The sequence below is a fragment of the Triticum dicoccoides genome, chromosome 1B (genome assembly GCF_002162155.2).
Source record: "Triticum dicoccoides isolate Atlit2015 ecotype Zavitan chromosome 1B, WEW_v2.0, whole genome shotgun sequence".
Lineage (NCBI taxonomy): Eukaryota > Viridiplantae > Streptophyta > Magnoliopsida > Poales > Poaceae > Triticum > Triticum dicoccoides.
The window spans coordinates 296,064,767-296,080,355 of NC_041381.1; positions in this window are offsets into that span (position 1 = coordinate 296,064,767).

The window sequence follows — 15,589 nt, forward strand, 5'->3', positions numbered from 1 at the left end:
GGCGGGCGTCGGGGGAGACGGGGCCGGCCGGGCAGCGAACGTCAGGGCGGCGAAGACGGCGGCCACAGCGGCGGAGATCCAGCGCGGGCAGCGCGGAAGCCGGGCGGCGCACGGGCCCGATCGCGGCTCGGGCGGGCCGGCCTCGGGCCCCGCGGGCCGGCGGCGGGCGCGGAGGAGAGAGAAGGAGGGCGCGGGGCGGCGGACGACGTGGCAGCACCGGATAGGGCGGAGCGAGGTGGCCGGCGGACATGTCCGGCTCGGGTGGACGTGTTCGACGGCGCGAGGATGAAGATGGCTAGGGTTAGACCGCGAATTTGGAAGGGGAGGGCCTATTTATAGATTCTGGGAGTTAGGAGAGTCCAAATGAGGCACGGTTTTCGCCCACACAATCGTGATCGAACGACCGAGAGCATGGAGGGGGTTTGGATGGGTTTTGGGCCACTTTGGAGGGGTGTTGGGCTACACACAAAAGAGGCTTTTACGGTTACCCGGTTAATCGTTGGAGTACCAAACGACCTCCAAATGGCACGAAACTTGACAGGCGGTCTACCGGTGCTATACCAAGGGCGCTTGGCAAGACTCGGTCCATTCCGAGAACATTTAACACCCGCTCACAACAAGAGGCAAAAGGGGAACTCCGGAGGACATAGGAGTGCCGGATTGCAAAATGGACAACAGGGAAAAAGCTCGGATGCAAGAAACGAACACGTATGCAAATGCGATGCACATGACGACATGATATGAAATGCATATGATGACATGGCAAAGTGCAACACGCAAGCAAATGACATGGCAATGATGGCGAATAACTGGCGGACACCTGGCGCATCAAATCCGGGGCGTTACACATACTGATCGGTGAGACTAAAAGCAATGTCTCTGTGAAACCCTAGCATCTCGGAGTCACCGAACTGCGACTCAGTCTGATCGATGTTGCATGTTTAGACTCTGTTAGTGCTTCGGTGTCACCGAGATTTTCATATCGGTAGCTCCGAAATACTTTCTGCAGAAAACTAAAACTAAGATTTTGACTCAATTTTTGCAAAAACAAGCTGCTTTTTGTGATGCTCGTCCACTCTTCCCATATCCATCTATTCACAGGGTCAGTTTGCAGAGATGTTTGAAGAAAGTGATAGTCAGAACAGATCAGAGGAGCAGGTCAACCTCAGTGAGGGCACAAGCCCTAGTGGTAGCTATGATGAGGGTAGCAGAAGCACTCCTAGCAACCTGCCTAAGGCTACTACCAAACAGAGAAAGAAGAGAAACTCTGACAGTGAGGATGAAGATTTTGTTGTTGAGGAAGAAGTGACCTCAAAGAAGAAAGTGCCCGAGAAGGAAAATGTTGCAACTGCTGCGACCAAGCCAGGTCTCCAGAAGAAAGCTCCTGTCAAGAGAGCTCCTATGTCAAAAGTGAGAAGGTTAACTGTTACTCAAGAAACTATGAAGTTCACTCTTGAACATTCTGATGATGAGGTTGTGGATGTAAATAAGAAGAAGAGAGCCAGAACAACCACTACTAAGGTACTTGGCAAACCTTCCATGAGGGAAGAGGAGGAGGAGGAGGAGGAGCCTGTTGCACCCCCAGCCAAAACTCAGAAATTAATGGTTGATGCCATTAAGACTGGTGCACCCTCCAAGCCCAAGTCAAAAGCTCCACCAAGACTACAACTCCCAAGAGATCCACCAGGAACATTCCTGCTGCAGAGAAGAACAAGGCCCCAGTGCCAGAAGTTCAAGAAGATGATGAGCCCCAAGTGCTCAAAAAGTTGAAGCCCAAGATTTCAGACCACAATGATGATCATCCAGTGGCTGAGAACGTGAAGTTGAGGAAGGACAATGGACTGATATTATGGAGGAAAACAGATCCATATGCTACAAGGAGAAGAACTGTTGATAATTATCTTTTCCACACTAGAGAACAGCAGGACTTCTATGAGACTGTTTTGCTTGACAAGAAACCTATTGTGAGTGATATGAAGTGGGTTGACTGGAAGTACATAGATGCCAATGAGGATTACTTTCCCCACATTCATGAGAGCTTTAGGTTGACTGGGTTTGATGCATTTGTTGGGCGAGAGCTCACCAAGTGGAACGATGAAATGGTGATGCAATTTTACTCCACTGCACACTTCTATCCAGATGGGAAGATACTATGGATGACTGAGGGCACCTGGTACCAGTTATCAATCTTAGAATGGGCTGCTCTTATCAATGCCCCTCGGGAAGATGAGAATGACATAGATGTTTATTGCAAACCAAGAATGGACAACGTACAAGCCTATCCCAGACAAGGCACTTGAGACTCACAAGTTTGGTCCCATTTACTATTTGCTTGCTGGTTTGGGCACTATCAACTACATCTTGAGGCATACATTGTTTCCCAAGTCTGGAGATGAGAGAATGATCCCTGGACATTCAATCAACCTGCTGCATCTATTTGACATCCCATAGAATTTCAAGGTTATGAGTCTGATAGTTGAGACAGCCAAAAGGACAGCTGCTGACCAAAAGAGGTCATGTGGATATGCACCACATATTCAGATGTTGATCAATTCCAAGGTTGGAATTGGTACATATCTACTTGACAGAGAGCATTTACCTCTTAGGCCAGAATTCGAGGACAATGAAGTTGTTATGGATGCTTCAAATCCAACATCTATTGAGGCCCAGGAGAAAGCTGAGAAGGCAAAGGTTGCCGAAGCAGCAAAGGCAGCAAGTGCTCCAGATGCATCAATTATGAATCTCAAGACCAAACAAGATCAGCTCACGTATCTACTAGAAGCTACCCTGAGGATTGAGAAGAGTCTGGCCAACTTGCCTAAGAATCAGGAGAGCTTAGAGAGGATTGTGGAAGACAAGATGTACAACCTTGATGTCAAGGTCACTGAGATTCAGACCATTGTTGAGAAGCTGAGAGATGATGCTGAGGACAGAGATGACAGAGCTACCACAGACAGATTTCAAACAGTGCCAAGGGCCCAAAGGTATGCTACTGAGACAGTTGCAGACACTAGGCCTACTCACTCTGCTCCTGCCGCCACTACCACAGTGCCACCACCAGTGTCAACCCCTCCTGCTCAACAGACTTCAGCTGAAGCTTTTGCAGATGCACTCCTCTCAATGCTATCTATGCACACCGGAGCAACAAGCTAGAAGACCCCTTTAGGAGCTCCTAGAGATCGTGCCTAGAGTGTCATATAGCACTATACATTTTCAAATTTTTTGGTAACTTGTTGCCAAAGGGGGAGAAAGTGTATAAATTATAGGCTTCGAGAGAGAGCGTCTTTTGCTTCTTTGTTGGTTCTTATTCGCCTTGCTACTTTGGTTGATTGTTGCTACTTGATGCTACATTTGTGTTATGCTTGTGAGATACCTTGTATGATCATTTGTTTCATCATACTATGCTTAATGTGTGCTTGCATGTCTATCTCTATGATGAGTGCATGTTTTTTACTTTTATCATTTTGCGCGCTCCACCAAGATGTATGTGACATGGAAGAATGAGCCGTGATCCTATTCCATTGTGCATTTGCATTCAAACACGAATTTCAAATAATACACAAATTTATGGGGAGCTCTTGCTTATCACATACTTCCCAAAGCGATGATGTATTTCATTCATTTTATCATTTTTCGAAGCTTTGATCTATATGTTGTTATCAATTACCAAAACGGGGGAGATAGAAAGTGCAACTAATCCCCGCGTGGTTTTGGTAATTCATAACAACATATAGCTCATTGAACTAACATCCTCTCAAGATGAATATTTCAGGAAGTTCAATGATTGACATGGCATAGACTAGAAATGTGGACCCCTCAAAATGCTAAGGACGCATATTGGCAAAAGCTCAAGACTCTTCATCTTTGTTTTAGTGATCCAAGATCGCATTGAGTCCATAGGAAAGCCAATACTATTAAAAGGGGATGAGGTGTTGCTTAATGGCTTGCTTTCTCAAATGCTCAGTGATATCGCCCCAAAGCCCTCAACCACTTTCTCCATCCAAATAGGTCAAAACCCTAAACTCCAACTCGGCCCCACCAATTCATTCTATCCGGCGCCATCGAGTTCATATGACATAGCCACTGCCAAAAGCCCTAACGGTTCGGTCACACCGATATGGATCTTGGTCTCACCAAGATGGCCTTACCAACTCACTGTTATCAGTTGCAGTTATTTTGGTCTCACCGAGATGGCTTGACCAATTCTCTGTTGCCCTATTGCTTCACTTCGGTCTCACCGAGTTGATGCAATCGGTGCCACCGAGATGAGGTTTGCCCTAAGCCCTAGCACATCGGTCCCTGATAACCCACAAGTATAGGGGATCGCAACAGTTTTTGAGGGTACATTATTCAACCCAAATTTATTGATTCGACACAAGGGGAGCCAAAGAATATTTGTAAGTATTGGCAGCTGAGTTGTCAATTCAACCACACTTGGAGATTAATTATATGCAGCAAAGTGATCAGTAGCAAAGTAGTATTATAGTTTTGATAGTGGAGTAACAGCAATAGTAATGGTAACAGTGATAGCAATGATTTTGTAGCAAGTGCGACAGTAACAATAGCAGTAGTAACTTAGCAAGAACAATATGAGAGAAATTCGTAGGCATTGGATCGGTGAATTCATTGGATGATATTCATCATGTGAAAGTTATAACCTAGGGCGATACAGCACTAGCTCCAGCTCATAAATATAATGTAGGCATGTATTCCATAAATAGTCATACGTGCTTATGGAATGAACTTGCATGACATCTTTTGTCCTACCCTCCCGTGGCAGCGGGGTCCTATTGGAAACTAAGGGATATTAAGGCCTCCTTCTAATACAGAACAGGAACAAAGCATTAACACACGGTGAATACATGAACTCCTCAAACTACGGTCATCATCGGGAAGTGTCGCAACTATTGTCACTTCGGGGTTGCCGGATCATAACACGTAGTAGGTGACTATAACTTGCAAGATAGGATCTAGAACATAGATATAATGGTGATAACATAAATGGTTCAGATATGGAAATCATGTCACCCGAGCCCAAAGTGACAAGCATTAAGCATGGCAAAGTCATAGCAACATCAATCTCAGAACATAATGGATACTAGGGATCAAGCCCTAAGAAAACTAACTCAATTACATGATGAATCTCATCCAACTCCTCACCGACCAACGAGCCTACGAAGGAATTACTCACTCCCGGTGGGGAGCGTCATGGAATTGGCGATGGAGAAGGGTTGGTGATGACGAAGATCGAAGATCCCCCTCTCCGGATCTCCAAACGGACTCCAGATCTGGCCTCCCGATGAAGAACAGGAGGTGGCGGCGGCTCCATCTCATGAAACGTGATAATTCTTCCTCTCTGATTTTTTTCTAGAAAAATGTGATTTTATAACGTCGGTTTCAGGGTCTGCGGGGCCACCAGGTGGGGACAACCCACCTGGGCGCGCCTGGAGGGGGCGCGCCCTGGTGGGTTGTGCCCACCCAAGTGCCCCCCTCTGGTGGTTCCTGGCTCTGGAAATTCTCTTTTATTGTATGAAAATCCCTTGCAAAGTTTCGTTCCAATCTGAGAACTTTTATTTCTGCACAAAAAACAACACCATGGTAGTTCTGCTAAAAATACCGTCAGTCCGGGTTAGTTTCATTCAAATCATGCAAATTAGAGTCCAAAACAAGAGGAAAAGCATTAGGAAAAGTAGATACGACTGAGAGTATCAACTCGCCCAAGCTTAAACCTTTGCTTGTCCTCAAGTAACTCAGTTGATAAACTGAAAGTGAAAAATAAAAAACTTTTACAAACACTTTTGCTCTTGTTTACATAAATAAGCTTAAGTAGCACCCAGGTTTTGAGCAAAGATCATGACTAACCATGTCAGCAATAACTCTTAGAAATTATATTAACTCATATCAATGACATAATCAGCTAGCGAGCAATAATAAGACATCTCAAACAACAACACGTTATCAAAACAACCATGATATAATATGAAAATAGTGGTATCTCGCTAGCCCTTTCTAAGACCGCAAAACATAAATGTAGAGCACCTCCAAAGTTCAAGTAGCGACTAAACATTGTAATTCATGGTAGAAAAGATCCAGTCATGATGCACCCAACATTAGCTACACACAATGCATGAGCATGAAAACAATGCTCTCATGTTCTAGCGCTTATTTGAGAAGGTGATGACACAACATAAAAGTAAATAGATAGTCCCTTCGTAGAGGGAAGCCATGATTTGCAGCGGTGCCAGAGCTCAAGTTTTTAAAACAGAGGTAAATGAAATTTTGAGAAATGCACCCTTCTCGTTTACTTTGCGACCATCAGTTATCGGTATCTTCCATGCTAAACACACTAGTGGTGGTTCCCAAGCGCTAAAGTAAAGGTTATTACTCCGTAGGAGTTTGGTTTGATTATTTGTAAGCTCTTTTCTTTTTGCAGTTTGGGATTGGGAATCCCTATTACCGCCCCTCTCGTGCAAGGACGAGTGAATAAACACTCATCATGAGAATAACCCGCTTAGCATGGAAGATACTGACTACCTCCTGTCATTCTGTGAACAATCCAGGCACACAAAAAGGATATTTATTTGAAGTTTTTAGAGGTGGCACATGCAAATTTACTTAGGACGGCAGGCTAATACCGTATATAGGTAGGTATGGTGGACTCATCTAGAATAACTTGGGTTTCAGGTTTTTGATGCACAAGCAGAATTCCCGCTTAGTACAGGCAAAGGCTAGCAATTAGGTTGGGAAGCGGCCAGCTAGAGAGAAACAATGGTCATGAACATGCATTATGCATAAGTAACATTGATACTAGCATGAGTAGGATAAGGACACCATGAATATAAATATCATAGAGGCTATGTTGGTTTTGGTTCAACTACATGCATGAACATGTGGCAAGTCAAGCCACTCGAACATTCAGAGGAGGATACCATATCATCATACTACATCCCAGTCATTTTAACGCAATGTTGACATCTAAGATAAATCATTATCCACTCCTAGCTACTTATGCATGGCATGAGAAACTATAATCTCTACATGTCATTGCAAACATGTTTAATCATACTAGGCCGAATCATGGATACTAGGTTAAACATATTTACAAACACAAAACAAGTCGAGTTCATACCGGTTTCTCTCTGCCACAGCCAGTTCATCAAATATCTTCATTACTGCCTTTCACTTGCACGACTGAATGATATGAAAAATAGTAGTGCAAGAGTGTCGTGGACTAAGCTGGAATCTGCAAACATTTTATTCAAAAGGAGAAGACAAGGTAATATGGGCTCCTTGTTAGATCGGTAATATGGGCTCCTTATTAGATCAACAATAATGCATATGAGAGCCACTCAACATTTCCATCGTGGTCTTCTCCTCGGTATGACTCAATAGAAAGAAAAAGAAATTCAGAGAAACACACTGAAATATTTTTGGAGTCTTTGGTTTTTCTTGAACGAGCAAACAAAAGGGAAAAACAAAAACCAGAAAGAGTATTTACATGGGAAAGCTCCCAACAAGCACAAGAAGAACAAGGAAATATTTTTGGGTTTTCTTTTAGTACTACAGCTAACTACGCTAGAAAGAAAAATCAAAAAGCAGCAGGGAATATTTTTGTATTTTCTCAAAGTTTTTCAAACACACAAGAAGAAAACGAGAAAATAAATTTAGCATGGATAATACAATGAAAAATTGTGGACACTAACAACTGGAATGAAATGTGTGAACATGAATGTAATTTTGGTGGAAATATGTACTCCCCCAAGCTTAGGCTTTTGGCCTAACTTGGTAATCACCACTTGAAGAAACCATGGCGTCCTATGCTGAAGTGCTGGGGAGCAGGCACCTGAGGGTCCCACTCCTGAGGCTCCTCCTCTGCCACCGCCTGATTGTTCCGGTAGGCGACAATGTCCTCAGGCATAATCATGTATCCACCCCTGGCAATAGGATCAAGAGCAGGTGCAGGCAATGGAATAATATCACGAGTATTCACACTAAAAACTAGGTATAAGGAACAAGAATGTTAGGGTGATCGCCAGCAATAAACTGGTGGTGTTCCATAGCCTGATGATCTAAATAAACTTTAGGTAAAGGATAATCATGCTGGTGTATCTGAATGTTAAAGTGAGTCGCTAAGCGAGTAGCTTAAATACCACCATGTATTTTGCCCTTGGATCTGTTAATGTGGAGGCGACGTGCCACAATAGCTCCCAAGCTATAAGTGTTGTCGCCATAAAGTGCACGATGTGAAACAGCAAAGTCTGGAGCACTGAGTGCACCTACCTTCTCTCTAGCAAGCAAACACTTCGTAATGAATAAAGCAAAATAATGCACAACAGGAAAGTGTATGCTAGTGGCGGTGACACTTGACACCCCTCTCTCATCCCCCATAGTTAGAGTGCGGAAAAAACCATCAAACTCTGCGGGCCTAGGCTCTATTAAACTACCATCAGAAGGTAGCAAGCATATATCACAAAATTCAGTAAGCAGTATCTGATGGGGTTCAGCATATATAGTTAAACTGCACTTCAGGAGGATTATTCCTACTCAAGAAATTAAAACTTTGCACAAAGGAATTTGTGAGGAGATGATACTGTTCACATTCAGCTGCGATGAAGTCGGTGAGGCCGGCATTAGCACCATATTGTGCGAACTCCTGAAGGATTCCGACCCCTTCCATGAACGGGTTATGCGGCCATTCGCACGGCGTACCTCCACCATTCTCCGGGTATGGAGATCACTGTCAGATGACTCCCCAATAACTCCCTTGGAGTTCTTCTTGGAAGCAAACTTCCTAAAGATACTCATCTTTTCCTATGAACAAAACTCTGAAATTTTTAGTCCACAAAATTTTTCTCAACAAAACTTCACAAGATTGAAAGCAACTACTCATAGGGATGCATAGAGGCCATATCAAGCATTCAAACTCTTAGAGCTCTAAGAATTCAACATGCAAGCTCATCTACAGCAGCACCAAGAGTAACTATTTATTCAAAGTATAAACCACTAAAGCAAAAACTATTTGGACCAATGGAGGAGTCACATACCAAGAAACAATCCCCCGAAACAATTTCAGAAACGGAGCTTCGAGCAAATAGATTGAAATCCGCAGGTTCGGGAGCAAGAACACGAGAGAGAGATAGAGGGAGAGAGCAATGGTGATTTTTTCTGGAGGTAGGTGGTGATGTGGGATGAAGAGATAAGTGAGGGGGCCCACGTGGGTACCACGACCCATCAGGGCACGTCTGGGGGTCCTGGCGCACCCAGGTGGGTTGTGCCCACCTGGTGCACCTCCCTCTGATGTTATTTTCATCAAAAAAATTTAAATATTCCGAAAAAAATCATATTAAATTTTCAGAGCATTCTGAGAACTTTTATTTTTGGGTCATTTTTTTATTGCAAGGGAAATTCAGAGAACAGCGAAAACATGTCATTTTATTCTATTTAACTAATAAAACAAAAAACAAAAGGTAGTGACAGAAGGTAGTGCTCATTAAATTCATCAACTTCATACCTCTCAAAAATGGTCAATTAATAAGGTTGATCAAGTCTTATTAACAACCACTTTCGATTAGCATGAAACCGAAGAACTTTTGTAAATCACTAAGTTACTTCAACGGGGATATGAATGTCCCCAACAATAAGCATTTCATATTTCTTTTTAACAGTAGGTAGCGGTAGTTGAAAACTTCCAATAGTGATTGTCAGAGATTTTTCGATAACATTAATACCATTCACTTAGAATTGTTTCTTCGGAAAGTGCATCGTGTGCTCATTACCATTGATATGAAAAGTGACCTTGCTTTTATTGCAATCAATGACAGCCCTACAGTATTCAAACAGGGTCTACCAAGGATAATCGACATGTTGTCGTCCTCGGGCATCTCAAGTATAACAAAGTCAGTCAAAATAGTAACATTAGCAACAACAACGGGCACATCCTCACAAATACCAACATGTATGACAGTTGATTTGTCAGCCATTTGCAAAGATATTTTAGTAGGTGTGAGTTTATTCAAATCTAGTCTTTTATATAAAGAGAAAGGCATAACACTAACACCAGCTCCCAAATCACATAAAGCAGTTTTCACATAATTTCTTCTGATGGAGTAAGGTATAGTTGGTATTCCCGGATCTCCAAGTTTTTTAGGCACTCCATATTTAAAAGTATAATTAGCAAGCATGGTGAAGATTTCAGCTTCCGGTATTTTTCTCTTATTGGTAATGATGTCTTTCATGTACTTTGCATAAGGAGGCATTTTTAAGATATCACTCAAGCGAGTACGCAAAAAGATCGGCCTCAAAATTTTAGAAAAGCATTCAAATTCTTCATCATCTTTCTTTTAGTTGACTCACGTGGAAAGGCCATACGTTTTTGAACCAATGGTTCTCTTTCCTTCATGTGTTTTCTAGCAACAAAGTCTCTTTTATCATATTTTTTATTCTTGGGTTGTGGGTTATCAAGATCAACTGCTGGTTCTATCTCAACATCATTGTCTGGTTCTTTATTATTTGTTTGAATATCTTCACGAACCTCATCATTATCTTTTTCATTATCAGAAGGTGAGTGTTCACTACTAGATTGAGTTTCAGCATCAGAGATAGAAATTTCATTATAATTATCAAGAGGTTTTTCTACTTCAGGTTCACTAGAGGCATGCAAAGTCCTATCATTTTTCTTCTTCTTTTTATTTTTATTTTTAGAAGGACTAGGTGCATTAGTGTTAACCCTTTGAGAGACTTGTTCAATCCTTTTTGGGTGTCCCTCAGGATAAAGTGGTTCTTGAGTCATTTTACCTCCTCTAGTTGCTACTCTAACAACAAAGTCACTTATATTATTATTCGTTTCACCGCAACTCTCTTTGAGATTTAGCAACTTGTTCTAGTTGGGTTTGAACCATAGAGGTATGCTTTCCTACACCTCTAACATCATTTGAGATTCTAAATAACAAGTCACTCAAGCGAGCAATCATATCAGAATTGTATTTCAATTGTTTCATAACATTTGCATTGAAGTGATCTTGCTTTCTAATGTAATTTTCAAACTCATAAAGGCATTGGCTAGGGTGCGTATTGTGAGGATTATCATTTTCATTGAATTTCATTAGAGAATGTACCTCTACCACCTTAGGTGGTGGTGGTGTATCAAGCCCATGTATTGCTTCAATAGGAGGTAATTTTTTGACATCCTCAACTTTAATACCTTTGTCTCTCATAGATTTCTTTGCCTCTTGCATATCTTCAGAACTGAGATATAAGATACCCCTCTTCTTCGGAGTGGGTTTAAGCGGTGGTTCAGGAAGAGTCAAATCATCATAATTTTTCAATATGTTATTCAATAGGTCTTCAACTTGCCCAATAATTCATTTCCTGAAAACACAACCAGCACAACTATCTAGGAAATCCCTAGAACCATCGGTTAGTCCATTATAGAAGATATCAACTATTTTATTTTTCTTAAGAGGATGATCCGGCAAAGCATTAAGCAATTGGAGAAGCCTCCCCCAAGCTTGTGGGAGACTCTCTTCTTCAATTTGCACAAAGTTAAATATTTCCTGTAAGGCAGCTTGTTTCTTATGAGCAGGGAAATATTTTTCAGAGAAGTAATAAATCATGTCCTGGGGACTACGCACACAACCAGGAGCAAGAGTATTGTACCAAGATTTAGCATCACCCTTTAATGAGAACAGAAATAATTTGAGAATATAATAATAGCGAATTTTCTCATCATGAGCAAAAAGGGTGGCTATGTCATTCAACTTAGTAAGATGTGACACAATAGTTTCAGTTTCATAACCATGGAAAGGATCAGATTCAACCAAAGTAATCAACTCTGGGTCAACAGAGAATTCATAATCCTTATCGTCAACAAAGATAGGTGAAGTTGCAAACTGAGGATCACATTTCATTTTAGCATTCAAAGTCTTTTCTTTATACTCGCATAATAATTTTTCTAGATCATCTCTATCCTTACAAGCAAGAATATCCATAGTTGCCTCCTCATCCATAACATAACCTTCCCGTACCTTTGGCAATTAATACCTAGGAGGGCTAGTCCTAATAGGTGTTTCAAGATTTTTAGTTCCAAGCTCTTCATCAGTTTCAACAATTTCATCAGTCTCACCATTCTCAAAAGCTTTAGTTCTAGCAAGTTGTTCATCAAGAAATTCAGCTAGTGGCACATTATCATCGAGCAAGGTACTAGCATCATCATAAATATCATTCATAACAAAAGTAGCATCATCAATAACTTGTGACATATCAGGATTAATAGCATGTGGTGGTGTTGCAAGTCTACTTATAACAGAAGGTGAATCAAGTGCAGAGCTAGATGGAAGTTCCTTACCTCCCCTTGTCTTAGAGGGAAAAATATTAGTCTTAGCATCCTTCAGATTCTTCATAGTGATAATTTGATAATAATCCCAAGTGAGTCAAAAAATATAGCTATGCTTCCCGGCAACGGCGCCAGAAAAAGGTCTTGATAACCCACAAGTGTAGGGGATCGCAACAGTTTTCGAGGGCAGAGTATTCAACCCAAATTTATTGATTCAACGCAAGGGGAGCCAAAGAATATTTGTAAGTATTAGCAGTTGAGTTGTCAATTCAACCACACCTGGAGATTAATTATCTGCAGCAAAGTGATCAGTAGCAAAGTAGTATGATAGTTTTGATAGTAGTAGCAACAACAATAGTAACGGTAACAGTGATAGCAATGATTTTGTAGCAAGTGCGAGAGTAACAATAGCAGCAATAACTTAGCAAGAACAATATGAGAGAAATTCATAGGCATTGGATCGATGAATTCGTTGGATTATATTCATCATGTGACAGTTATAACCTAGGGCGATACTGCACTAGCTCCAGTTCATCAATATAATGTAGGCTTGTATTCCGTAAATAGTCATACATGCTTATGGAAAGAACTTGCATGACATCTTTTGTCCTACCCTCCCGTGGTAGCGGGGTCCTATTGGAAACTAAGGGATATTAAGGCCTCCTTTTAGTAGAGAACCGGAACAAAGCATACACACGGTGAATACATGAACTCCTCAAACTACGGTCATCACTGGGAAGTGTCCCGACTATTGTGACTCAGGGGGTGCCGGATCATAACACGTAGTAGATGACTATAACTTGCAAGATCGGATCTAGAACATAGATATAATGGTGATAACATAAATGGTTCAGATCTGAAATCATGGTACCCGGGCCCAAAGTGACAAGCATTAAGCATGGCAAAGTCATAGCAACATCAATTTCAGAACATAATGGATACTAGGGATCAAGCCCTAACAAAACTAACTCGATTACATGATGAATCTCATCCAACTCCTCACCGACCGACGAGCCTACGAAGGAATTACTCACTCCTGGTGGGAAGCATCATGGAATTGGCGATGGAGAAGGGTTGGTGATGACGACGATCAAAGATCCCCCTCTCCGAAGCCCCAAACGGTCTCTAGATCTGGCCTCCCGATGAAGAACAGGAGGAGCCAGTGGCTCCGTCTCGTGAAACGCGATAATTCTTCCTCTTTGATTTTTTTCTGGAAAAATGTGATTTTGTAGCATCGATTTCAGGGTCTGCGGGGCCACCAGGTGGGGACAACCCACCTAGGCACGCCTGGAGGGGGGGTACCCTGGTGGGTTGTGCCCACCCAGGTGCCCCCTCCGGTCGTTCCTGGCTCCAAATATTCTCTTTTATTGTATAAAAAATCCTCGCAAAGTTTCGTTCCAATCCGAGAACTTTTATTTCCGCACAAAAAACAACACCATGGTAGTTCTGCTGAAAACAACGTCAGTCCAGGTTAGTTTCATTCAAATCATGCAAATTAGAGTCCAAAACAAGAGGGAAAGCATTAGGAAAAGTAGATACGACAGAGACGTATCAGTCACACCGAGATTCCTAATGTTCACATTTTGAACTAATCGGTCTCACCGAGTTCATCTATTCGGTCTCACCGAGTTGGGTCAAATGCGTGTAACGGTTGGATCTTGTGTGGAGGCTATATATATCCCTCCACCCCCTTCTCCAATTCTCCATATGTGAGAGAGCCATCAGAACGTGCCTACACTTCCACCATACATTTTCTGAGAGAGAACCACCTACTCACGTGTTCAGATCAAGATATTCCAATCCTACCACCAGAATCTTGATTTCTAGCCTTCCGCAAGCTGCTTTCCTCTCAAATCATCTTTCCACCATATCCAAATCCGTGGGAGAGAGTTGAGTGTTGGGGAGACTATCATTTGAAGCACAAGAGCAAGGAGTTCATCATCAACACACCATCTATTACCTTTTGGAGAGTGGTGTCTCCTAAATTGGTTAGGTGTCGCTTGGGAGCCTCCGTCAAGTTGTGGAGTTGAACCAAGAAGTTTGTAAGGGCAAGAAGATCGCCTACTTAGTGAAGATCTACCCGAGTGAGGAAAGTCCTTCGTGGGCGACGGCCATGGTGGAATAGACAAGGTTGCTTCTTTGTGGATCCTTCATGGGTGGAGCTCTCCGTGGACTCGCGCATCCGTTACCCTTCGTGGGTTGAAGTCTCCATCAACGTGGATGTACTATAGCACCACCTATCGGAACCACGCCAAAAATATCATGTCTTCATTGCGTCTGCACTCTCCAAACCCTTCCCTTTACCTTCATATGCAATGTTTTACTTTCCGTGGCTACACTCTTAGAATTGCATGTGTAGGTTGATTGCTTGACTTGTGCTAGTTGCTAAAATCTGCCCACAACTAAAATTGGGAAAATGTTAGATTTTTATTTGGTCAAGTAGTCTAATCACCCCCCTCCAGACCTACTTTCGATCCTACAAGTTCCAATCATAAGAACACGTGATCCAAGTACGAAAAGTATGTTAGCTCATGCCCCTCATTGCATACGATAAGTATCTATCGTGTTATATTCAGTTGCCTATGGACAATCTTTCTCATCGTTCTACAAAAAGCTTTCTACTAAGCAACTAAATTTTATTATCTCGCAAGTTACTCCTAGTTTTATTCTCGCAAAGTACTCATAAGTTTTATTCTTGCAAAGTACTGCTAGAATTACACCTACAAAGTACTTCTAGTTTCATACTTGTTCTAGGTAAAGCAAACGTTAAGTGTGCGTAGAGTTGTACCGATGGTCGATAGAACTTGAAGGGAATATTAATTCTACCTTTAGCTCCTCATTGTGTTCGACACTCTTACTTATCGAGAAAGGCTACAATTGATCCCCTATACTTGTGGATTATCAATAACAACCCCATACCTGCACCTAGACATCATGTAAGTATTCAGCATCCTGTAAAGTTTCTCTCCACACATCCACATTGACTAAAGTGCCTTGTTTGGATAATCCCAAATTAGGATATCCAACCACCTGATCCACAGAAATACATGGTGGGAATTTAACCATGAAGGTCAGCTGGTCTAACTACACACTTTTCCACATGTGATTTGTCATGTAAATGGTAGAAAACTCAAATGTTAATTCATATTTGGTAATTTCACCATCCTCAAGGTACACCACACCCACATCTCTCACAGCCCCCAAGGAGTTTTGGTCAACACCAGGAGCATCCAAGTGATAGAAACCTAAGCTTGTAGC